This window comes from Oncorhynchus kisutch, linkage group LG25 (assembly GCF_002021735.2).
Source record: "Oncorhynchus kisutch isolate 150728-3 linkage group LG25, Okis_V2, whole genome shotgun sequence".
NCBI classification, from domain to species: Eukaryota; Metazoa; Chordata; class Actinopteri; order Salmoniformes; family Salmonidae; genus Oncorhynchus; species Oncorhynchus kisutch.
In genome coordinates, this window is record NC_034198.2 from 7469225 (window position 1) to 7477038 (window position 7814).

The window sequence follows — 7814 nt, forward strand, 5'->3', positions numbered from 1 at the left end:
ACCTGAAGAGAGATGGGATCACAGTCTCAAAGAAAACCATTAGTAACACACTACGCCGTCATGGATTAAAATCCTGTAGCGCACGCAAGGTCCCCCTGTTCAAGCCCCTGCATGTCCAGGCCCGTCTGAAGTTTGCCAATGACCATCTGGATGATACAGAGGAGGAATGGGAGAAGGTCATGTGGTCTGATGAGACAAAACTAGAGCTTTTTGGTCTAAACTCCACACGCCGTGTTTGGAGGAAGAAGAAGGATGAGTACAAACCCCAAGAATACCATCCCAACCGTGAAGCATGGAGGTGGAAACATCATTCTTTGGGGATGCTTTTCTGCAAAGGGGACAGGACGACTGCACCGTATTGAGGGGAGGATGGATGGGGCCATGTATCGCGAGATCTTGGCCAACAACCTCCTTCCCTCAGTAAGAGCATTGAAGATGGGTCATGGCTGGGTCTTCCAACATGACAACGACCCGAAACACACAGCCAGGGCAACTAAGGAGTGGCTCCGTAAGAAGCATCTCAAGGTCCTGGAGTGGCCTAGCTAGTCTCCAGACCTGAACACAATAGAAAATCTTTGGAGGGAGCTGAAAGTCAGCGACAGCCCCGAAACCTGAAGGATCTGGAGAAGGTCTGTATGGAGGAGTGGGACAAATCCCTGCTGCAGTGTGTGCAAACCTGATCAAGAACTACAACGTATGATCTCTGTAACAGTGTCTCCTGACCCCTCCTGTCTCAGCCTCCAGTATTTATGCTGCAGTAGTTTATGTGTCGGGGGGCTAGGGTCAGTTTGTTATATCTGGAGTACTTCTCCTGTCCTATTCGGTGTCCTATGTGAATCTAAGTGTGCGTTCTCTAATTCTCTCCTTCTCTCTCTCGGAGGACCTGAGCCCTAGGACCATGCCCCAGGATTACCTGACATGATGACTCCTTGCTGTCCCCAGTCCACCTGGCCGTGCTGCTGCTCCAGTTTCAACTGTTCTGCCTTCTTATTATTCGAACATGCTGATCATTTATGAACATTTGAACATCTTGGCCATGTTCTGTTTTAATCTCCACCCGGCACAGCCAGAAGAGGACTGGCCACCCCACATATGCTCTCTCTAATTCTCTCTTTTTTTTCTCTCTCTTGGAGGACCTGAGCCCTAGGACCATGCCCCAGGACTACCTGACATGAAGACTCCTTGCTGTCCCCAGTCCATCTGACTGTGTTGCTGCTCCAGTTTCAACTGTTCTGCCTTATTATTATACGACCATTCTGGTCATTTATGAACATTTGAACATCTTGGCCATGTTCTGTTATAATCTCCACCCGGCACAGCCAGAAGAGGACTGGCCACCCCACATAGCCTGGTTCCTCTCTAGGTTTCTTCCTAGGTTTTGGCCTTTCTAGGGAGTTTTTCCTAGCCACCGTGCTTCTACACCTGCATTGCTTGCTGTTTGGGGTTTTAGGCTGGGTTTCTGTATAGCACTTTGAGATATCAGCTGATGTACGAAGGGCTATATAAATAAATTTGATTAATTGCAAACAAAGGTTTCTGTACCAAATATTAAGTTCTGCGTTTCCGATGTATCAAATACTTATGTCATGCAATAAGATGCAAATTAATTACTTAAAAATCATACAATGTGATTTTCTGGATTTTTGTTTTAGATTCCGTCTCTCACAGTTGAAGTGTATCTATGATAAATATTACAGACCTCTACATGCTTTGTAAGTAGGAAAACCTGGAGAAAAAAAATTGGCAGTGTATCAAATACTTGTTCTCCCCACTGTATGTGAGAATGCTGTTCATCGACTACAGCTCAGCATTTAACACCATAGTACCCTCCAAACTCGTCATCAAGCTCGAGACCCTGGGTCTCGACCCCGCCCTGTGCAACTGGGTCCTGGACTTCCTGACGGGCCGCCCCCATGTGGTGAGAGTAGGTAACAACATCTCCACCCCGCTGATCCTCAACACTGGGACCCCACAAGGGAGCGTTCTGAGCCCTCCTGTACTCCCTGTTCACCCACGACTACGTGGACATGCACGCCTCCAACTCAATCATCAAGTTTGCGAATGACATTACAGTGGTAGGATTGATTACCAACAACGACGAGACGGCCTACAGGTAGGAGGTGAGAGCCCTTGGAGTGTGGTGTCAGGAAAATAACCTCACACTCAACGTCAACAAAACAAAGGAGATGATCGTGGACTTCAGGAAACAGCAGAGGGAGCACCCCACTATCCACATCGACGGGACAGTAGTGGAGAGGGTAGTAAGTTTTAAGTTCCTCGGCGTACACATCACGGACAAACTGAATTGGTCCACCCACACAGACAGCGTTGTGAAGAAGGCGTAGCAGCGCCTCTTCAACCTCAGGAGGCTGAAGAAATTTGGCTTGTCACCAAAAGCACTCACAAACTTCTACAGATGCACAATCGAGAGAATCCTGTCAGGCTGTATCACCGCCTGGTACGGCAACTGCTCCGCCCACAACCGTAAGGCTCTTCAGAGGGTAGTGAGGTCTGCTTAACACATCACCGGGGGCAAACTACCTGCCCTCCAGGACACCTACACCACCCGATGTCACAGGAAGGCCATAAAGATCAAGGGCAACAACCACCCGAGCCACTGCCTGTTCACCCCGCTATCATCCAGAAGGCGAGGTCAGTACAGGTGCATCAAAGCAGGGACCGAGAGACTGAAAAACAGCTTCTAACAGCCACCACTAACATTGAGTGGCTGCTGCCAACACACTGACTCAACTCCAGCCACTTTAATAATGGAAATTGATGGAAAAATGTATCACTAGCCACTTTAAACAATGCCGCTTAATATAATGTTTACATACCCTACATTACTCATCTCAAAAAGACATCTCAAAATGAAACGTAATTGCTAAAATATACACTATCAAAATTAAAAGTATAAATCATTTCAAATTCCTTATTAAGCAAACCAGACCGCATCATTTTTCAGATTTGTTTATTTACGGATAGCCAGGGGCACATTCTAACACACACATAATTTACAAACGAAGTATGTGTTTAGTGAGTCCGCCAGATCAGATGCAGTAGGGATGACCAGGGATTTTTTTTATACAATAAGTGTGTGAATTTGACCATTTTCCTGTCCTGATAAGCATTTGAAATGTAACGAGTACCTTTGGGTTTCAGTGAAAATGTATGGAGTAGAAAGTACATAATTTTCTTTAGGATTGTAGCGAAGTAAAAATTGTCAAAAATATAAATAGTAAAGTAAAGTACAGATACCCCAAAAAGTAGTACTTTCAAGTATTTTTTCTTCAGTACTTTACACCACTGAATATAAGTATTTGAGGAAGGGGGTATTTATGATAAGAAATTAACCGTGGATGAATAAAACAAATTATTCATCCACTGTTAGTAATTTGTTATCATTTAAACACTTTCTCAAATACTTGTGGGACTTGCACTCACATGTCTGTCTGTGAGAGATGAGGTTCTCCGATGTGTCTCTTCACTAGCAGTTGAGCAAGGTCAAACTAACATCACATATCTATGGTATTCATAGATATGTGTGATTAGCTACCTCTATGAAACAAAATGGCAGAAAATAAAATACTAAAGGCTCTACGTTAGATAATTAAAGCTATCATGCATGAGCTCTGCTATTTCCACCGAAACGGAGCCCTTGAAAGTGTAACACTGTTTGATTGGTTTTACCAAATCCTAGCCATATTAATCACAAAGGGTCTTAAAAAAAAAACAATTTTATCTTCAAGGATGCATGGTACACCCAAGGATGATGCCAATCCTTCTACTGGTTTCCTTGAGGAACGCCTCAGGAAGCAGGACGGCTCAACTATACAGCCGCCGAAAATGACAGACCAAGCAGGAGTCCTGTCTGGCCAGGTAAATGTTTGAGTACATGGAGTGTATACACACACAACCTCAGAGAGGAAGATATTAATAGACACCAGATTGTCTGTATTCATTATGTTGTTATTTGTTGTTACCGAGAGCTTTAATTGATTCAAAAAGACATACAGTGCATTCGTCAGGATCGAGGAAAAGATGAACGGAAAACCTGCTCCAGAGCGCTCAGAACCTCAGACTGGGGTGAAGGTTCAACTTCCAACAGGACAACGACCCTAAGCACACAGACAAGACAATGCAGGAGTGGCTTCGGAACAAGTCTCTGAATGAACCCAATCTGAACCCAATTTAACATCTTTGGACATACCTGAAAATAGCTGTGCAGCGACACTCCCCATCCAACCTGACAAAGCTTGAGAGGATCTGCAGAGAAGAAAGGGAGAAACTCCCCAAATACAGGTGTGCCAAGCTTGTAGCGTCATACTCAAGAAGTCTCAAGGCTGTAATTGTGGCCAAAGGTGTTTCAACAAAGTACAAAGTAAACGGTCTGAATTCTTATGTAAACATGATATATATATATATTTTTTTAATATACTGTTGTGGGAATTCTTACACAGGGACATTCTAAGTCAATCTTAAATTAAATAATCCTTAATTATCAGCGCGCTGGAGAGGTTCCATCCAACTAGAAAATTTGTAGGCAGAACTGAAAAAGTGTGTGCGAGCAAAGAGGCCTACAAACCTGACTCAGTTACACCAGTTATGTCAGGAGGAATGGGACAAAATTCATCCAACTTATTGTGGGAAGCTTGTGGAAGGCTACCCAAAATGTTTGACCCAAGTTAAACAGTTTAAAGGCAAGGTTCCCAATTCTAATTGAGTGTATGTAAACTTCTGACCCACTGGGAATGTGATGAAATAAATAAAAGCTGAATTAACCAATTCTCTACTATTATTCTGACATTTCACATTCTTAAAATAAAGTGGTGATCCTAACTGACCTAAGACATTGAATTTTTACTAAGATTAAATGTCAGTAATTGTGAAAAACTGAGTTTAAATGTATTTGGCTATGGTGTATGTAGACTTTTGATTTCAACTGTATATACCAATGCTCAATTTGAAATCCTTTTGAACATCACTTGGAGTAAATGATACTCACAGAAATGGCATTCTTTATCAAGTCCACTGCTCAGGATGATAACATAGCGAACACAGCCACAGCAACCATCTGGTGAAAGCAGACAACATCAATGAGGACAGTTTAAACTTCTTCTAATGGGGCTAAATTTAAATGGAATCAGAACAAAACAGATACTTAGATCAATAAAATAGATCAATATATAGCCCCAAATTTGATGCTGTTCATTAAATAAAATAAACCTAATACACCGATCTGAAAAGTAAAATCAGCCAAGGGTATTCAAAGGAAAAGGTTAATCTTTTTGGGTTAGGTTTGAGACATGTTCCTTGGGTAAGCAGCTAATGGGGTAGGCAGCGCATGTGTAAACCACATGCAATATATGATTGGCTGAAGCTATGGGGTGGGCACAATGTTTGGCCAGCATCAGCACAATTAAGAGTGGCAACATAGGCCGCAGTATGAATCTAAAAACACTACCAGCATTTTCCATTCAATCATATGTGTGCAAAACACGTGTTAAACACATTGATACTTCAAACATAGATCGTGTTAATGTGTGAAAGTGCTGCACGTGGTACTATTTCATATTTCCTCTCCTCTATATTTAAAATGTCCAGTTTTTACATGTTGAAATGTTAGCAATTCACTCAGCACTGTAATACCCGAGTAAAAAGGCTCTTCCTATGCTTTGCTAGACTGAGGGATGCAGCTGCATATGATGTTTGAGGGCATAGTAGCAATACAACTTTACCTATCAAATATGCATCCCCATTTGGTAGCTTACTTGTTTCATGATGCCACTGATAAGACGAATTGACTGACATAGCTAAAAACATACTAAAGAAATGTATAGAAATAACACACATGGAGAATCTACGATTGAACAACAATGTTTGGACTTAATGCTATTAAAGAGTTGGTCCTCTGTAGCTCAGTTGGTAGAGTATGCTGCTTTGGTGCTTGCAATGTCAGGATAGTGGGTTTGATTCCTGGGACTACCCATTCATAAAATGTACGCACGCATGACTGTAAGTCACTTTAGATAAAAGTGTCTGCTAAATGCCCCACCCCCCACCCCACACTCAGAAATGTCACACATACATGCAGGCTGTATCTGAAATTGCAGAGGGGCCATTAGTTTGGAATGCTGTACGTAAACAGAGGTTTGCTGGCCTTATATGGACAGGCTGGCTGAGGGAACAAGCAATATGAGAATGAGACTAACTATAAAACAAGCCTCACTTGACTATGCCACCCTTGATTCCATTCAGTCAAGACAGACAACGGGCTTCCTCAATGAGAAATCCCTATGACGTCAAGGATAGTTGTTGTCAGGTAAATTCGTCTGCTATGTCAAATGAGCATCACTTTGAGGATAATGTCTATGGTAATGCAGTGGTAATGCTAAACATACACTATATAGCAGATGGCAGCAATGGAGGTTGGCACATGCTACACATAGGACACAGCATTATAAAAGTTAACAGAGAGAATCTATTAATAGTCCTGTGTAGAGTAGCCATGTAAAGTAGCCATGGTTGTGCCAGAGAGAGACAGTCATTGAACCCTAGGATTTTTCCCAGACACTTGTTAATTCTGGTCCCACTGTAGCCGCCACCTCTCCTATACTTGGCATTGGACCAACTCAGGACAACCACAACCTGGCTGGCTGCCAATCACTTTTATTTCAACTCAATAATGCTACATATTGAAATATGAAATGATGATATCAATATAGGCATCAGGACCAATACTCATGCAGCCATATTGACACATTGTCGAACAGTACTTAACCATATTCTTTTAGAATCAATGAAATAGACTGCATTCAATGGCACTAGTTAGTAAATAGCACCCTTCTCATAGATTGAATACTACATTGTTAATAATTAACATGTTTCCAGTAAATAAACTTATCACAAGTGATGATTGTGGACATTTTTTCTTTGAGCACCTAAGGCTGAGGTGACATTTTCTGGCAGTCGGTGATTCAGAGAGGAGATCTAATGCCCACCAGGACATTCAATTATTGGTTCGTTCATCTGACTTCTAACACAGCTCAACATCTACACCTCCATTAACAGTACATAAAGAGCCTCGCAGAGAGGTCAACCAAAACATTGCCTTGTCTTTTCGACCTGGGTCACTTTCAGAAGGACACAACGTTCTGAATGTTGCAGATAGTAATGTAATATATAGAGATGCCATGATTCTCTAATCGACATAATAGAAAAAGCATGGCTATTCTACACAACATGTATCTACCTGAACGTTCTATAACATTGTGCCGTACTGAACACTACCCTGGTGTTACACATTCCCCCTCTCCCACTGTCACACGACACCGACTCAGTAATGTACTGGGCACAATGTCTGGGTTTTCAGACCCACTCTGCCACATCTCTCCTCCCAAAATGAAGCATGATTTTGAGGCCTCCCCACCCGACACCCTCCCATGTGGGCCCTGGGTGTATTTCATCAACATCTGACACATAAAGGCCCTCATGAGGTGGACAAAGATTATATATTTTTTCATTTTTAAAGTGACATTATGCGTTTTTACTCTTCATACTTCCATATGTCCCCAATCTACACTCTAAAAGCAAACCATGAAGAGCAGGCATCATTGTGAGGACAGCAGAATACGTGCTAATGGCAAAACCTGTATGGAATACACATTATCATCATCCAGCTGTCTGCCTTTGCTGCTGGGGGAAAGGGGGTTAGCATAAAGATTGACAGGCCTCATAGTCAAAACCAGGGTGGCATCGCCATCATCCTCATTTGGCTACCTTGGAATTGGTCAGGTCCAGGGGTTCTCTACTGG